The sequence below is a fragment of the Alligator mississippiensis genome, chromosome 2 (assembly GCF_030867095.1).
Source record: "Alligator mississippiensis isolate rAllMis1 chromosome 2, rAllMis1, whole genome shotgun sequence".
Classification (NCBI taxonomy): domain Eukaryota; kingdom Metazoa; phylum Chordata; order Crocodylia; family Alligatoridae; genus Alligator; species Alligator mississippiensis.
The window spans coordinates 207,079,330-207,097,240 of NC_081825.1; the positions used below are offsets into that span (position 1 = coordinate 207,079,330).

At 43.4% G+C, this 17,911-nt stretch overlaps 1 protein-coding gene across 5 annotated transcripts in view; it reads left to right on the forward strand.

Annotated features, from left to right (window-relative positions):
* Positions 1–17,911, forward strand: part of MPPED2 (metallophosphoesterase domain containing 2) — a 149,766-nt gene that overhangs the window by 76,807 nt on the left and 55,048 nt on the right. The gene's annotated exons all lie outside the window — the stretch shown is intronic.

Genomic DNA, 17,911 nt, shown 5'->3' on the forward strand with positions numbered 1-17,911 from the left:
GTTTTCCACCCTCTGTTAACAAGCTTACTGTCAGTACATAACTGAATTTGGTAATGCCATACTCATTTTAAATGAGGAGCTGAAGCTCCTCTTATATCAAAGAATATGATAGCTGTTTATGTGCTTTAAGAAGATCCCTTCACTCCCACCCCCAGCTGGTTATCTGCTTACACTGCCTAGCTATTCACAGGTAGCATGTTTGCTCAGTTACTACCGGTGGTGATGCTTCTGGCAAGTCCCCTTGCACACTGTGCATAAAACCTGAACAGGAATGGAGAACCGTACAGACAAATGGTGGACACTGACAGATGTACAGGCCCTCCTGCTCTAACTCATGGTACTTTACATAAAGTGCCATGAGTTAAAGTGTTCCCCCCCCCCAACCCAACAGACAATGAGGTGGGGGGATTGAGCCTGCCTGCAGGAGCCCAAGGAGCCGGTCTGAATCTGAAAAGCCACCCCTCTCCCTCAGGCCTGTTCCCCTTACCCCCCGCCTCAGCTCTGGGGCTGTCAGCAGGAAAGGGTTGGGGTGGGGGGAAAGCAAGCTGCTGGCTGGGGTTTTGCCCCAAGCCGAGCTGGAGTGGGGGATGGGGACTGGGGAGGGCCATGAGGTGGGGGGGGCCTCTGATCCACCTGCCCTCACAAACCACCCGTAACCACCCTGCAAACCACTCCACAAACCCCAGCTGGCAGTCTGTGCATGAGCCCATCCCCTAGCCCTAGGGAACATAACTTCCCTAAGGTGCTCTAAAGTGGAGCACCTTCATCGGATCCTTTATTTGACGAGGGTTAATTTGTCGCGCAATCGGCCATTTTAACAGTGCTCTGTTGCCATGCACGTGTGTCACAGCATAGCTGTAGAGTGCTTTCAGGGTGCCGGTCTCATGAAAAACGTAACTTCTGTCTGCACCCTCTATGTCCAACTTTCCTGGCACGAGCCACTGATTTTTTATTTATGCATTTAAAAGTTAGAGGCCTGAAGGTTAAATAAACTTGATATTACCTAGTAGAGGTAAAAAATCTCTTAAGTCCCACACTCTCTACTAATTGGTAGAGATTGTTTTAATTCAGGTGAAGAACATTTCTTAAAGACATTTCAAAGTCATTTTTTTAAAAATTGACTTATAGTTAATTAAAGAAGATAAGGGCACATAAAGGCCTTGGTAATGTAACATGCTTTTGAGGCTTCTGGTTGAGGGTTAAAAGATCTTTGAGCTTTCTGTAATGTTAGCTGCTCAGATTATGACAATGAGCAGCAGCTTCCTTTATCAGCTCTAGGCAGAGAACTTACAATTTACAGGCAACCTCTCATGTTTGCAGTTTGGCAAGCAACTTTCAAATTAACGTAGGGAAGGTTTTACTTAAACTCAGTAAAGATAATTTTTACTGGCCAGACCGGATGTAATATGTAATATGGGTCTTGAGGAATGTATTCCTTTGAGGCTTGCAACTTGTTGCTTTAAAACAAAGAATCAAATTATATACTCTGCGTGTGCATTTAAACGCCAATACTGTGAAACGGAATAAATTTTTACTTTTGTTTCTCAAATCCATAATGATGACCTGTATCCCCCCTCTCTCCAACTGCTTCCAGAAGGCCTTATATTCTGCATATCAGATGCATGAAGTTGAGATGTTTGTTATGAAGTATTAAGCAACAGCAGATCAAGGGACAGACATTGTCCTAACCAGAGGCTACAAACGGCACAGCTGGCCCCATGACCTTCCCCATGCAACACAACCATTGAACTCTTAACTCTTCCTCATAATGATTTGGCTCTTTAACCCATTGCACAGCCCTTGGCTAACAGTGGACACACTGCCAGCAAGGAAACTTTTGCTCCAGCCTAGTTGGGTTCTCTAAACTGTCTTGAATGAAGTCGGTAATCTGTGTCAAACTATGACAGATTTTTGTAAATGTTACTTGGGCAACTGGTGATGCGGAAGTAGAGATGAGACAATTATTTTAAATTCAACTGGCTTTAAATCAAGCAGTCTAGTCATCTTGGTTTAGTGGTGACCTGATGCTAAAATGGCAGCTTTCATTTGCTGCACTTGGCTCAACTAATGGGAAAACGTGAAATCCAATTAACTATCTGCATTTTGGGTTGCTACTTCAGAAGAGATAAAGGTGCATCAGATGCAGGAAGAGTCTTCAAAATTTTGGAAAGGGAAGGCCATGCTATCATGATGGGAAAAGTCTTTTCACTCTTCCTGTACATTTCTTTCTCCCCACATTTTACTCTTATCCTAATCTACTATCATAAATCTTCAAATACAAATCACCCCAAAGGGAGAGAACTTGTGGGATTTTGTGTATACTCATGGCCTGCTTTTCTCAATTAGGATTTTTCTTTTCAGAATTCTGTATCAGAGGTAGAACGCAGGTCATTAACCCAAAAGACACTCCAACCCTAAAATGAGATAAGTTGGCAAGTTCAATTTATACGCATTTTGTTAGGTAATTCCAGAGGGAAAATTCCTCATTTGCTGATACAGCTACTGGTTTTAATTTAAAAAGAGGGATCAAACCAAGAATAACAGCTCTGATTCTGAGAGTTTCAGCCTGTCAGAGGTTTCTAAGAAGTAATTGCCATCAGACTGGGAAAACTAGCTATAACTCATCTATCTATTTAGAAAATGTAAATTGCCAAGTCTGTGTAGCTACAGAAAAGGAGTATCAGTCCACATTCATTACATGTTATTACTCATGGTATGTCTGAAAGCTTTCTAAAGACCTAAGAGAATTCAAGTAGTGCCTCCTAACTTACAATTTAGTAGAATTTGTACGTAGAAAATAACTTGCAATACACAGGAGCATTCATGTGTATTTGCAATTGGAGTGTGCAGTGGTGCATATCAACAGTCTCTGAGGTGCAGAAAATTTGACTTTAGTCTGATGGGTCTGGGAGCATTAAATAGCATTAGCTGCAGCAAGGTTGAAAGTGGAATGACAGCCATGAAAAGTAGAAGATTCCCAAAAAACAAGGGTGGGAGATAACTTGCTCATTGAACATCTCATGTTCAGAGGTGCACACCCTAATGAGGAGATTCTCTGATGCTCCTTGAAGAAAGAACATGGGTGAAAACGTTCTATGTAATCTGTAAATTAGCTGTTCTCAAAATTTTTTAGATTCAAGACGCTACTCAGACAACAACTCTTCTTTTTTACTCATCTTTGACTGCAGAAAACTAATAGAGCAATCTGTTGCAAAGAACTCAGAAAGACCACAGCAGATCAGAATGTTTTTAATACTGTGGACTCCGATTTTAAATCTCTGGATTTATTTTGTGAATCATGTTTGTACACCTAGCATTATTTGGCACTCTCCAGCACCCTTGAAGGGCTCTCAAGGTAGCCCAGGGTGATGCACTACCCTGGTTGAGAATCACTGCTGTAGATACATCCCCAGAAACATCCTCTTGTTCCTGTCTTATGGAGCTGAGTCATTTGGTAGTGAAATACCTGCTGATATACAGGAATATACCAGTAGGTATAAGACTTGTGCAGGCCAAAGTCTTATTGACTTCAGTATAAACTTCTGTTTCAAGAGTAGAAGTTTGGGACCCTTAATACTTACCCAGTACAAAGAATTCTTTTAAATAGATAGCTCGTCAAACTCTTGTAGCAGGCTCACTTTTCAGAGCTTGGGTTGAGTCCCAGGCTAGAGATCCTGCTGTTTTGATTGGTGGAGCTCATCCACCAATCAGGAGGCAGCAAGAGAAATAATATCACACCCCTTTCCTGAGGAGAGGGGGAGAAGAGCTCCCCTGGACCTGATTGAAGACTGCAAACTGTCAGGTCTGGAAGACTTCAGGGGTGGAGCCGTGGAGCGTATAAAAGGAACTGCGTGCCCAGCACAAGGGGCAGATGCATCAGGGACAGAGAAGAGAGAAGAGCGGGACTTAGAAGAGCTGAGGAGAGCTGCTCAGCAGGGCAAAGCAGTAGCCCAGGAAGAGCTCCTGAAGACTTCTATCAGCAGGGAGCGTGGCATGGCTCCAACAGTTAGGCTCTTGGTGCACAGCACGGTGCACAGTGTCCAGACCCTGGGAGCTGCATGAGGTGGCTTGGGTCTGCAACCTCTGGTGTGTGGCCAGAGACACGGTGCGCAGGCCAGTGCATGGAGCAGGATCTTTGGAGCCCCTGGGGTGGCTCAGGTCCTCAGCCCCCAGAACGAGGCTGGGAGCTCGGTGCAGGAGGCGCTGTACAGAGGGTGAGAGACCCTGGGAGCTGCTTGAGGTGGCTCAGGTCTACAGCTGATGACATGGGGTAGCAGCGCAGATGACGTTCAGTGCTGACGACGCTGGCCAGAGGGTCTGGGAACAGACCAAGCCCCGGGGCTGCACAAGGCTGTCCAGGCCTCCAACCCCTAGCACAAGGCGAAGTGCCCACTACACACAGCTGTGCCTGTGGCTCTAAGCCAGGATAGCAGCAGCAGAGTCAGGCAGCAGGAAAACCTGGCAGGGAACAGAGCTTGACTTGGAGAACAAAAGGCAACCCTCCGGGACTGTGGAGTAGTAAGTTACCCTGGAGAGAGTGTACCCACAGGGGAGGGACCCCCCCGAGGGTTGCAAAGGGGCACCACGTGGGCTGTTCCTGGGTGATAGTGGAGGACCATAGGAGTCTTTGGGGTCTTCCGCTCCTTTATCCTTCCCCCCACCTCCTTTCCTATAGTGGTACCTTGGGAGTGGGGGCCCCTGCCCTGGAGGGCACCCAGGTAGTCTAAGGACTGCTGATTATATTTGTGGACTGGGCCTTACAGATATACACACAACCAGATATACACACACCCAGTTATCATTTAAAATACAGATGAACAATAGAACAAACCAGACCAAAGGATATTGATTGGGCATCCTTATAACTCTATTCATATACAAACCATTACTTCAAATAATTCACATAAACTGTAAGGCACTACCTGGGTGCCCTCCAGGGCAGGGGCCCCACTCCCAAGGTACCACTATAGAAAAGGAGTTGGGGGGGGGGGAAAGAAATATATATATAAAATAGGGTTTATTGTTTTGTAGATTATATATATAAATGTACAAATTTATGTCCTTACCCTTTAATGGTTTTCTTGTATAATAAATATGTATATAGTTAAGTAATTGATTGACTGGACCTGACTCTATAGGGGACAGAGGTGGCGGCTGGGCTGTTGTGTCCCTCTACAGCACACTGCCCTGCCAATAATTCCCTCAAGTGGAGAGGGAAGTACAAACCCATGTATACCTGGGCTACACTCTTTTTATTAAAACTTTTTTTTTAAGTTTTCATAATCAGAACCTACAGATACTGATGTGTTTAGTAAAGCATGGGAAGTGAGAATTTGATTTTTATGGATCTCTAGTATCTGTGTCAGAGTGGATTTAAAAAAACAAACAACCCTCAGATTTTTAAATGTTATTTTTATTTAAATTAAGTTCTTATCTTTAAATTAATTTAAATTTTATTTGAAATTATGTCTGACTTCATTATGCTATAATTTACTGTAATCTCTTGAAATCATTTAAATGAAATTAAATTCATATTTCCGCAGTTCATATTTTCTTCAGAGAAATTTTAAAGTTACACTACTGAATTGGTGGAAGTTACTGGCTAAGCCTCTGGAACCAGAGTTTCCTGAAGTCCTACAACAGCTTTTCACAGTAGTACTCTTGCTTTGTTTGTGCAAAGAGAATATTTTTTTTCATATTAGTTTATTCACCTAGTTCATTTAAATAGTGAATGTTGGATATTCAGAGTTGAGAAACAGATAGGGAATCAAGGAAAGCTTGTTTCTTTCCTCTAATTAATGAATAAAAATGAGGCACAAGAGGATGAGATCTTCTGGTTCTAAAGGATAAGGACAAAAGTTGCACATAAACCAGTTTATCATCATCAGAAAGTGGTTACAGCTGTAACAGAACAGAAGCTCAGTGCACATAAACCAGTTTCAAAATGGCTGAAACTGGTTTAAGATAAACGTGGTTGAATGTAGTATCAGATGTAACTGCTTTGGGTCAAACTAGTTTATGAAACTTCTGTCCCAGACCCCTTCTTGATTTAAGTTAAATCACAGTCCCCCAGCATCCCAGCATGCCTTCCAACCCTGGGCTGGGCTGGGCTGGGCTGGGCTGTCTGCTCCAACAGAGAAGGGTTGGGGGGAGGCAGGGACTGCCCCTGCCACGCAAACTCCAGCCGAGGCCTGGGGCCAGGGATGGGGGTTAAACCCCCTTTGCCCTGAGTACAGAGCTGCCCTGCCATACTATCTTACTTCTGGCTGTGACTGTGGGCTACAAATCCCAGAGGCACCTGGATGCAGGAAGAGGAATTGATGAGCAACCTTGCAGAGTCCTGCTGTTGTGATTGTGGACTGCAAATCCCAGAGACTTTCAAGGGCAGCAGGCAGAGAAAGCGAACACACAGCCCATGCTGGCTATGTGGCAGAGAGCCGTGCTGTAGTGTCCCCTGGCATATGGTTGCAAAAAGTAAATGTCTGTTTACTTGTTAGTCAGTTTAATCTCTGCAGTTTAGACTAATCTGCAAAGGCTGAATCGATTCAGCTTCAGGCTTTTGGACTGTCTGTACTTAGCCAAAATGTCTGTCGGATAATTGGTCCATTTCATTAACTGCAGAGAGTACTTCATTTGTTTAATAAATTGGTAAGTTTTGAATGTAAAAAGTGCTTTGATAAACTTACTTCTTTTCCACTTAAGGTTGTTAAATGAACCATTAAAACAGTTTGCTTTTTGTGGTTTATTTTTTTAAATTGAGTTCCAATATCTATTTAAAGCAGCTTTAAACAGATCATAAGTAAAATATAACCATTCAGTAATAAAAAAGAAATGCAGCATTTAACATTTAATAACATAAAATAAATGAATAAAAATTAAACAGCTGAATAAATATACGTATTTGTTCACATAATAGCCACATTTTTATTTCCAAAATTTTGCCATGAAAAACTAGGGTGCAGGGATTAGGTACACCCTAAAGCACAATGAGGAAGTATCAGTACTATACAATAGTTGGAATTTTGTATTAAAGCATGGATCGGTACTTCCCCATCTTGTAAAATCTTACAGTCAAGACTGAACGTGAGGCAGAGCTAATGTATGGTGTAGTGTGGGTTTCTGATGTTGATGAGTTCTGTTCTTCAACAAAGTACATCTTTTCAGAGAAACATCTTTTGAATCTATTTCTTTAGGATTTTTGGTGCCACCATTACACCAAAGCAGATAATTTATTTTTCAAAATGTTGAGAGCCTACCCTATTATGTGGGTACATATGGTAACTGGTTAGATATATCAGGAAGTGCCAAATGTAACATAAAGTTTTAGCTGAAAATCCATCATGTTTTAACCAATTAGAATCAATCTTTCTTTAGGAAAAATAACTAAAAAATACAAATGCAACACAAGATTAAAATGGATTATTTAAATCAAGATTTCTTGTTTGCTGATTTTAAATCATGATTAAAATTGGTGATTTAAATTATTGAGATTAAAATCAACCCACCCTTGTCAGAGCTGGGAAAATCCTCTGCTCTCTCGTCCCCCCCCCCAACAGGAACAGCGGTATTGTTCAGCAATATCCTGCACCTTTGTCAAGTTTTAGCTTGTTCAGGTCTCAAGAACAGAAACACAAAGCTGGCCTCCCAGTTGCTTTTAATGAATGCTGGTGGGTTTTTCCTAGGTCCGGGAATTTGATCTATAGGGTGATCCAGAGGTCAGGAACAAACAGCTTAGTATAGCTCACCTCTGAGGAGGCAAGGCTTTCATTTGCTTTTTTTAGTAACTCTGGAGGAAGTGCCTTACCTCCTTTTCAGAAGCAAAATTTTAATTGGCATAGATAATGTGACCTTAAAAAGTCCAAGAGAGTTGGAAAACACTGCCACATACTTCAGTCATCTTTAAAAAAAAGATTTTTTTCTTTTTTCTTTCTTTTTGTGGTATAAAATTACTTGGTTCGCTCTCTCACTTGGCATGATTTTGTGCATATTTCTGTAATAGGAATTTAAACTGAACAAGTTGCTTTCACTGCTGCCTTTACAATTATGCTTTAATACGAATAGCGATAAGGTTATTACAGCTTCCTTATTCTGATCAGTGCTTTCATACTATGTGTTTACCCTGTCAGAAAAGCATCAGATTTTTTTTTTCCAATTATAAGTTTTGTAATGCATCATGGATTTTGCTGACAGTCTTCAAGTTCTTGAAATAGCGAGCAAATTAACAGCAGATATTGAGTGTGAGGATTAGAAAACCAATTGGCAACTCACATGATAGGATTCAGATATACTAATGGGTAGAATGGGTCTCATTTCTTTTATTTTCATAGTCTTACTTGGTAATTAACTTGTGCCTAAGAAAAAAGAGAAAAAAGAACAGAAATCACTAGGCTCAGCAATAAAGTTCCTTATTGCTATGAGCACTGAGGAAGGCAGAGGGTGAGTAGAAAATACTACTGATTCTGTGCAAGGTTTTCAGAAAATCCAGCATTTATTCAGTAGAAGCCAACAGCTGAGAAAAGTATTGGTAAAGAATAAGGTCTTCTGTCTGTGTGTTAAACAAATACACACGCTGTAACGTGGTTGTGTTTAAAGGCACAGGCTCCTATTTCATTTTCTTGGCATTTGTCCTTCAGCTCTCTCATTGTAAAACAGAAGAATGTATTCTCCCAGGTCTAGAATTACAGAGGTTTGTTTACATTTTTGCCTCTTTGGGAATGTTACTGATTTCTTTTCAGTCTTTTTGAGATCAGGCTCCCTTCTAAGTTAACAAGTTTCCCGTTTACTTAAAAAGAGAGAGAGAGAAACCGTGATGCTGATATTTTTAAAATGCATTATCCTCTTAAAAGGGTTTTAATGAGAATGTAGCCAGCACAAAGCTAACAGTATCAGAAAGTTAAGAAAGCTAAGCCTGGAAGCCCTTAATTTGCTTTCACTTGGACTTGACTTCAATGAAAGTATGTCTGAGTAAGGAGTAAGTAAGAACTTGCAGAGAATTCATTACCAGATCCGATTTTACATATTGTCTGTCTGCTTGTAGATGATATGCGTGGCTGAATTAAAAAAAATCAGTATCATTTTATATTTCTTTGTTGTTGTTGTGGGAATTCTTAATCCTTTCACTACCCCTTGGGTGTTCAGAGCATGATCAAACAAATGATGAAGGTAGCAAGCTGTCTGTCTCAGACTGCTATAGCATTTTCGTGCAGGACATGTGTAGGTGCTATGTAAAATTTTGTAACTCCACAATGTGCCTTAAATGCTCAAGGGGTTAACTGATCAAGGTGGCCTTGTGTTTATAAGTCTATGTATGATCTATTCAAGAACAAAGTCATTCTAAAAGTAATGAGTTTCACTTACACACACCTGCACATACCACACACACACACAATTTGTGGTTTTTGTACAGACTTTTCTTTCATTTGGCAACTGTCCAAAAATGAAAAGTTCCTTTTCCTCTTGTAGAGGGTTGCAGTAGCTACATTCCAGGGAATCACTCAATTATGCGCCTGCGTAATTTTGCGCGTTGAACATATGGCTGCGCATAATCACATCATAGCTCATAATTCCCAGGGATGTAGCTGGTGAGTGGGAAGGGGACCTCCTGCCTGCAGGAGATGGGGTGGCCATGGGTGTGTGTGTGTGTGTGTGTGTGTGTGATTTGTGGGTGGGTGTGGGCCACCCTGCCACATGCCCCCCATGGTGCACAGCCCCCACTGCTGGCAGCAGCAGCTGGTGACAGGCCCTTGGGGTGCTCCTGGCCAAGGCAGGCAGAGCCCCCTGTGGTATGCAGCTGTAGCTGAATGCTTGGGGCTGCACGTGGTTCCTGCCTGCAGTACTGTGAGCCCCACATGTTGGCACAGAGCCAGCCCAGTCTGGTCTGAATGTGCCCCCCAGCAGGCTGAACTGGCCCAGCTCCATGCCGCTACGTGTAGCCCCCAGGATTTGCTGGAGCCACACGCTGCTAGGGACTCTGCCTGCTGTGGCCAAGAGTACCACTAGGGCCTGCCGGCGGTAGGGACTGTGCTGGGGGGCGGGTGCTGTATTAGGGGGCTGTGCACGAGGGGGGCGTGTGAGGGGGTGTGTGGCAGGGGAGCCCACACCCACCCACAAATCCCACACCCTCCCCCATAAACCCCATACACTCCCATACCCACCCCCCCACAAACCACACCCCCATACTCCCTATACCCCTTCACAACCTCCCAATAAACCCCACACTGCCCAATACCTTCACTAATCCCCCCACACACACCTGACACCCCCCCAACCACCTCCTCACCCCTCCACACACACAAGTACCTGCATTTATTTCTAAGGAAGGTTTTGAATTTTCTGCACATAATTTTAATTTTTTCTGTGCATAATTCCCTGAGGTGTAAGTAGTATATGAGTCTGTGGCGTTTGTATCTTATTGTGCAGCTGGGATCATGTACACCCAGCAAGAAGTTCAAGAAGGGCAGGGATTACTTCCAACAACGTTATAATGACCCTTACCCTGACATTTTTACCCAAACCTCTATGGACTTGATGCCACAAATTGTTGAGGCTACTTACATCAGTCAGGAGGTGCTTGTCTCCTCATAGGATTAGAACCCTGTAAGGAGGTGTGCTTGGTTGAATAATATTTCTATGTAGCTTCAGCAGTTGTGGTCATTATTTTTCCTTTTTCGTAATTGTTGTGATTACAAGAACAATTTTTATTGATTGACCCCATCGTTCATAGGGATCTGAGATGTTGGCAAAAGAAGAGATTGGAGATGGCATGCTGTTGATGTGTTGAGAAAATATTTCACTTAGGACCAGTAGTCTTAAAAATTAACTTACAAACTCATTCAGAGGGACTATTAAAATCGGGGGGGGGGGGGGAACCGCTTGTGCTCTGCTCAGACTTCCTCGAGTGCAGTTTTTCAAGTGCTACTTCTTATATTAGGTTGTGCTCTTCAAGCTCCCCTGCTTATCTTTTCCCTCTGCTCTGTGTGTGATTGTGTAAGCTGGAAAGAGGATTCACAGAGAGGTAGGAATCCTCTGAGTGCAGAGGCATGGGGTGCTAAGCAGAGGAGAGAACTAGTGCAACAGAGCTAGGATCAAGTTGACGAGCATGCAGCAGTGCACTTCTAAAATAAAGGATCTAAGTGAGGCATAGACTGGCATGGGAAACTGGGATTCAAGGGACTGGAAAAAACAGTTGGTGGAAGGAGCAAGACTGTTCATAAGGGTGAATCTGTCTCTTGCTGTAAGACCCAGGCAGCAGGATACCAGGACCATTGAGCCAAATGTGTACACAAGGACCCAGCCATTGGGGGTACTGGAAAGTTAGTGGCCTAGAAACAGACAAACCCAGTCAATGGGAAAGCTGAGGTTCTCCTGACTTAGAGGACTTGAGATTTTCAGACCTAAGTTCCAGAAAGTCAATGTAGGGGAGAACCAGATAAACACTATAGCCTTAAATCTAACTCTGTAACTATAACAAAACATTTTTTTAAATGATCTATAATTGACCTAATTGGTTTGTGGAAATTTTTCTTCTTGTAGCTGTACAAAAACAACAAGGAAGCAACTTGTCAGTTTATCACCCTTGTTGTTTCTGCACAGCTACAAGAAGAAAAATTTCCACAAACCAATTAGGTCAATTATAGATCATTTTTAAAAAAATGTTTCGTTATAGTTACAGAGTTAGATTTAGGGCACCAGAGATTGTAGACCTCCCAGAACAGACAATGATCTAAAAAGTGGCTGAGTTCTCAAGTATCTGCCACTAAGCATACACAATTCCACTGCTGAGAAGATACTTGAAATGTTAGCTGTCTACAGCTTCTGTCTTTCAGTTATTTCTGTGACCATATAAAACTCTAGATTTGGACAGTATAAAGACAGTCATGGTATGGGTTTGATGTCTTTTGTGAGGTGCAGTTATCTGGTTTAGTTCCATGAGTAATGAAAATATGCCTATTTAAATCGCTATTAAAATTGCAGTTATTTAGACAGATTAGTGTAGGAAACTGAGATGAATGTAATTGGTCAGGCCTCTAAGATAGCTGGTCAAGAAGAGATTTCCTACACACATAGGTACAAAAGCAATTTCACTGGAAAATAAAACATTTTCACTTATGTTGAATTTTTTATGTTAAAAGGCTTAGATTTTAAGTCAAAGTCTGAAACCAAATATTTTATCTTAAAGACCTAAATTATTTTTTCACCAAAACAGAAGGTTTTGAATTATATTTCCATGTAATCTGAAATTCATTTTCAGCATTTAAGCATGTGTTGAAATTTGTACACATGAATAGTTTCACTAAGTCTTTAGAACTACTCACAAACTCTAAGTTAAACATAGTTTAAGTGCTTTGCTGAATTGAGTCTTGAGTGAAGATATAAGGGACATTTTAGGTGAATTTAAGAGAGTTTAATTATTTAATTATCCTTAATTATTTAAGGATAATTCTTTTATAATAAAAGGAGTAGCACTCATCATGTGTGCAGTTTGAAGGGAGTAAAAGCCATAAATGTGGAATGACTATACAAGTAAATTAAACTTGTGCGGGTGGGGAGCGGTCCCAGGTTCTCGGGGGCGCGTGGTGGGCTGTGGCCAGCAGCCCTGACACGCGGGTCGGGGAATGCAGGCCGGCGGGCTAGAATTAGGCACAGACGCTTAGCGGTTGATTAAAGATTATTTTACTTACACCGAAGATGGTCGCGGTGCAGGCAGGAAAACTTGCTTGAGTTGCGGTTACAGACAGAAAAGAAGAGAGGCGGACAAGAGTTCCTTCCACGCGAACCTCTAGCCCAGTCCGGTTGAAAGCTCTAAACACGCGAGCCCGTCGCGTCAACCGAAGAAAATAACTCGAAGCAGAGAACTCTGGATACACTCACATGAAGTTTGCTAGGCTCCGTGGAACTTGCGCTCAGGGAAAAGGGGTTCGTCGAAGGATTGTGCTCAGCGACGGGGAGAGGCCAGAGGTTGATCAGACCCCTATAGCCTTCTCAAGGTATACGCTGGGTCCAATAGGCTCTGCAGCGCTTAGAGATCTTCACGAGACGTGAAGTTCTCCTCCTCCAGATGGTTGTGGAGTCCTCCAACTTGGGCAGAAACCGCTCAAGCCTCTTATACAGCTAGCAAGCCAATCGCTAGCCGCCACGTGGGAATAATTTAGAACTGGCCAATAGTGGGACACAAATTTGCATGCGAATGGCGGGAACGCCTTTGCACCCTGCATTTCTCCTTTTGCAACTAAGAAATGCACCCTGCAAAGAAAGCTTCTAGTGGCGGGAAATAATTTAGCAGTGCTGAAGCACACACAAACAAAATCACACCCTTGGGTTGTGACAAAACTAAGAGAAAGAAAATAGTTTTGAAAGAGGATGGTTGAAGTTTACATTAGTTACACCTCAGATCTGCAGTGTTGTGAATGGAGGTGATGTACAGTTTGAATATAAGAGATGATATAATCAGAAAAGGCATTTTTTGAAATGAAAAGAAATGAAGTTTTTTAAAAAGTTCATGCAAGCTAATACTAGCAAGTGGCTAAATATAGGTTTCAGTGTCATTAAAATAAGGATGTAATGCTGGTTCCTTCACCACTCTGAAGGTAAGATTTCTCAAGATCCTCTCTCCAAGGATGTGGGTAATATTTTTCTACAGCTTATTGATTCAGATACTTTCTAAATTGACATCTATACATAATATGTAATGCGATCCATATAAAGTCAAGCAAAAATTGAATTTGTGCTTGATATAAGTCAACTCTGATGCTAAATATGAGTATGAAAATAAAATGACATTAATGTTCTTAATATTTTGACAAGGGATCCTTCAGTGCAATTTGTGTAGGATTTTCAAGGTGCTCAGCACCCAGTACTCCAATTTAAGTTAATGAGATCTATGAGTATTTAGGTCCTTCAAAATCATGCCCACATAGTGAATTGTTTGCATACACTTAATAAAACTTGTCTTTTGATATATGTGCTTTGAATCATTTGCATTTAATGGGAGAATTTCAGATACTAAGATAGAATTTTGCCCACATTCGTCTGACTGTCCCCTGGGTAATACGGGGTGTAAATAAGTATCTTTCACAAAACAGAAGGCAGGGCAGAGTAGTACCTTCATAGACTCACTCATTCAGAGAGGCATGAGTTATTTAGGCTGCAGCCTATTTCTTCAGGTGCTATGAATGGAATAGCTTTCATAGCATCTGACAAAGCAGCCTATGAAAGTTCATGCCTCTCTGAACATGTTAGCCTATGAGGTACCATTCTGCCCTGTCTTCCGCCTAACTTCAGGCTGATGTGGCTAACTAACTCACTCTTTTCATATACCAGTACAACCAAGAAAAAGGTTCAGATTATGCATAAAGGCACTGTTATTTTGTTCTAGGAATAGTGCATATAGCAGGCATAGAAGTAGTGTTAGTAGCCCCAGATCCCACTGACATACACTTCTCTTTTTTTCCTGTAACTGGTGAAGTAAATGCCAAGATTGGAATACCCATGCACAAGTTGCTTAAGAAGAACGGGATAATGTTTCCTAACAAATCAGCCATCAACAGGATTGGGAAAGAGGAATATTTATCCAGATCTGTAACTGGCAGTTCTTCGCCCTGGGTGGCAGTGGAGCATTGGGATGCAGCCATAGCTGGTGGCAGCAACAGTGGCCTAGCCAGCAGCATGGTGGGTGCTATCATTGCACGCTACCCCCCTTCAAGTCAGTGCCTTAATTGCACCTCCCTTAGTTATGCTGTTGCATTTATCTTCCCACCCTTTCACTAGAGGGGCTATATAAACAACAGTTCTCATACCTTCATGAAGTTGTGTGTATGCTAAGTTAGAGGAATTGGATGTCCTGTCAGCACCTGCAATATCTTATGACTGATGGTCGGCTGTCTCTGTTGTCAGGTGTTTTTTAGGCACTTTTGTGTATGTTCTGCTAACACACCCTGTGCATACCTGACAGCTTACCTATTTGTTTGATTCTGGGCGCTGTCTTTCCATGATTAGTTGCTCCAGTGGTGCTTACTGGAACCCTGGGACTCCTGATTAGAAGAAAGAAAGAATTTTTATAGTCTGGTTCCTCGGGAAGGATGTGCACGTCTCTCCATTGTGAGTCAGTGCATCTTCTTGACCCAAAACGATAGCACTTTTGCTACCATATTGAAATGGGATTTTAAGTTTGTTCCAGTGGGCTATGTCCCTCATCAGCTGTAGGTTTTATATTAAAAGGAAGGATGAGTATTTCATTCTCTTTTCCTTACATTTTTTAATGCATCTTATTTTCAAACCTGAGATAATGAAGCATATAATAAAAAAACAAGGAAAAAGTATTTTTTTAACCTCTCTCTTGGTATTCTGTCTTGATGGTTTGGTATTCAGAGTGTAGGAAAAAAATAGCATTTGTGCTACTCTGAAAGCTCTAGTTCTAAATGGCATTCCTTATCCAACACAGGCTGTCCCACTATTGGGTATGTCTGGATGATGTACATTTGCATTTAAATTTCAGGTTTCTATCTAGTAAGCGTGTCTCAATCTTGTCATCTCTTATATAGCCTTACAATTCATTTTAATAATAATAAAAATGCATCTTATCGGGGAGATCAATTTTTCCTTTTCATAAGCTACTACTCTATTTTCAGTAAACTTTTCTACTACGTATGTAAAGGTCATGAAAGATGTTTTTGGTTCTTTCTTTGCATAATTTAGAAAAGGGATGAGCTCTGGGTGGCAGAGGAGCAGCAGCAAATTAACGTTGCCACTGCTCTCCTGCCACCAAATTTCTGAACTTGTTGGGAGCAACAAGGATGCTCCCCCCGGATGACACGACCCCATGGGCTGGATCAAGCTGGTGTGTGGCATCAGTCCTCAGTCAGATCTAGCATGTCCCTGACCTGGCACAGATGTAGCATTCCAGATTGGCCTGGTACATGGCACCAATCCTGCCCACCAAATTGAACCCAGGTCATGGCCCCAGCCCTCCTGTGTATGATCAGACCTGGTATATGGCCCAGATCTAGTGTGCTGAATCAGTCTACAGCCCCAGACCCAGAGTGCCACATTGGGATGGCTTGTGGGGTTGGCTGTCTAGTTGCTGTTGCTTAGATACTTAACCAGGGTAAGCTCTATTGTTTCTTCATGCTACCTTTTCGAAAACAGGGTGCTTATTAGGTTCAGGGGCAGGTTATATGCAAGAACAGGCTTGTCCAAAATACGGCCCACGGGCCGCCATGCGTCCTGCCAAGCCATTTTCTGCGGCCCACAGTGCTGCGATGGGAAACGAAAATAAACACTATTTACTTTCGTTCCCACCCCTTGTCCCTCCCCCAGCCCCTCAGCAGCTTCCTAATGGCGGTTGAAGGGCTGAGGAAGGGACAAGGTTCCCACATGCACCGTGTCGGCTTGATGTTGCCGACGTGGTGCGTGTGGGAAGAGGAGTAGTAGCCATGTGCCTTTCGGGACAGGATGAGTGCAGCCGGAGCAGCAGGGGCTCAGCTGCACTTTCCCCCTACCTGTGCCGGTCAGTCCCGAGCAGCACATGGCTCCGCCGCCGCCTCTGCTGGCTGGTGTCAACCCAGGCGGGTCTGTCCCATCCAGAGCAGCATGCAGCTGAAGCCGCATTCCCACATGCTGCTGGGGACAGGAGGAGCCCGGCCAGAACGGCACCGGCCAGCAGAAGCAGCAGCAGAGCCATGTGCTGCTCCTGTGAGATCCGCATCCACCTGTGCCATGCTTGGTCAGCCCAATGGTCCATCTAGCTCAGTATCCTGATCCGCTTCTACTGTCCTTGGACCACCCTAGAAGGGCCCTTACTGCCTCATTTCCAGTTCAGAGCAGGTAAAGTGTAAGTGGGTAGGAGGGGCTTATTTTTTGGCAGCAGATTTGAGTGGCTTGAAGCTAGTGAAGATGTACCCACAATTAGTCACTGACCAGAGTGGGAACATAGTTGTCCTCACTTATTAACATGGCTCCAGGCCCTGCACTGTCTCTGCCTCCATGTTGCTCTCATGTCCTCTTGCTTTCCTAAATCTCATGAGAGTAGAGGATTCCCATCATGCCTCCTGGAATGCCGTCACCAGATAGCTGTCCTGGTTCTAAGGTTGTGCTCCTGACTCTCTCATGGCCTCTTTTAGGGTGCACACTTAGAACTCCGGCTTTTCCTTCCCACCCATTTTGCTGAATTGTGATTATTCCCACGGGGCATGAATTTAGTTCAGTGGCTATGATTCTGCTTTCTCATACAGAGACTCTTACAAAGTATGGCATAGTTTAGTAGGATAACAACATTTTGAAGGCCACATAGAAAGCAATAAGCAGTCTTTATTCACATGAGCTTACCAGGTATCAACCACCTGCTTCTTGGGTTCCTGGCAGGTATAGACACAAGTTTATTAGCACGTTGTTCCAGAGTGAGTCTCTGTGCCATAGCCTACATCAGATCTCATCTAGGGAGCCTGACCCCTCCCCAGCCATAGGCTTGTCATGTTATACCAATCTGCTGGCCGGTGCAGACCCAGCTGGGCTCCTCCCAGCAGCGTGTGGGAATCCGGCTTCAGCTGCATGCTGCTTCGGATGGGACAGACCCACCCGGTTCGGCACCAGCCAGCAGAGGCAGCGGCGGAGCTGTGTGCCACTCGGGACTGACCAGCGCAGGTAGGGGTAAAGTGGAGCTGAGCCCCTGCTGCTCCGGCTGCGCTCATCCTGTCCTGAGCGGCACATGGCTACTCCTCTTCCCACGCTTCCCGCGTCGTCAACATCAAGCTGATGCGGTGCGTGTGGGAACCTTGTCCCTTCCCCAGCCCTTCAGCAGCCATTAGGAAGCTGCTGAGGGGCTGGGGGAGGGACAAGGGGTGGGAACGAAAGTAAACAGTATTTACTTTCATTTCCCGTCGCAGCACCACGGGCCACAGCAAATGGCTTGGCAGGC